Source organism: Echinops telfairi, unplaced genomic scaffold (genome assembly GCF_000313985.2).
Source record: "Echinops telfairi isolate 266 unplaced genomic scaffold, ASM31398v2 ScPeMD7_7426;HRSCAF=8464, whole genome shotgun sequence".
Classification (NCBI taxonomy): Eukaryota; Metazoa; Chordata; class Mammalia; order Afrosoricida; family Tenrecidae; genus Echinops; species Echinops telfairi.
The window spans coordinates 34379-35468 of NW_022111326.1; the positions used below are offsets into that span (position 1 = coordinate 34379).

The 1090-nt window shown below is 49.6% G+C and overlaps 1 pseudogene; it reads left to right on the forward strand.

Moving 5' to 3' along the window:
* Positions 1–475: 475 nt before the first annotated feature.
* Positions 476–1090, forward strand: part of LOC101653129 — a 17213-nt pseudogene continuing 16598 nt past the window's right edge.

Consider the following 1090-nt stretch of genomic DNA (forward strand, 5'->3'; position numbering starts at 1 on the left):
CCCCAAATAACAACTCAGCTGATGAGAGAGCCCAGTTCTCTGGGGACAGCATGCAGCTGGGTTGCTAAGGAACAGTTTCTGCATTGGGTTCACAGGTTTCTGAAAGCAACCTGTAGGTAGGTGTGGTTTTTCTGTTTCTGTTTGTCTCTCTAAGCAAAATGTGCTGCTGCATCATAGCCCTGTCCCTTTCAGGGCCTCTGATACTCACTGAGTACAATGGTTTCTTGGTTACACTGTTACACAGGGCACGACCATCTTTGAAATGGCTGTAGCAAGCTCCACATGAGAGGAGATCAGGCTCATGGAGAAGGGTGGCGTTTTCTTGGGCATTAGGAACAGCCTGTAGCTCTGACTGGGGGACAGTCTTAGGACAGTGGAATTCTGTGCTCTTTAACGTTCCAGAAGTGACATGTCATAAAGTGGCCCAAGTGTTCTGCTGTTACTTGGGGGGAGCTCAGTAGAGGATATGGCAGACATGTCTAATAGACATACTTTAGACGCTCCAGCAGTGGTTTTTGACAACGGCTCTGGATTCTGTAAAGTAGGCTTTTCTAAGGAGATTGTGCCCCGTCAAATAATCAATTCTGTGTGGGGCATAAGCGATTTAACATATCTTTGGCAAAAACCAAGAAGAAGAACTACCTCATCGGAAACGAAGCCCTGTATAACGATGAGCCGCTCATCCTTCAGCACCCCATTGAACGCGGCCAGATCACCGATTGGGACGACATGGGAAAGCTGTGGCAGCACCTTTTCGAGTGTGAGCTTGGCGTGATACCCAGTGAGCAGCCAGTGCTCATGACGGAGCCCTCCTTAACCCCAAGCCAGAGCCGTGAGAAGATGGCAGAAGTGATGTTTGAGAACTTTAAAGTGCCTGCTTTCTACCTGTCTAATCAAGCAGTGGTAGTACTCTATGCCTCTGCCAGTGTCACCGGCCTGGTCGTGGACAGCGGACACAGGGTGACATGTACCGTTTCGGTCTTTGAGGGTCATGCCCTGCCTCATGCCATCAGGAAACGACCTCACCGAGTACCTCACCTGGATTCTCCTGACCAGAGGGTATAACCACTACTCCTCAATCAACAAAGCC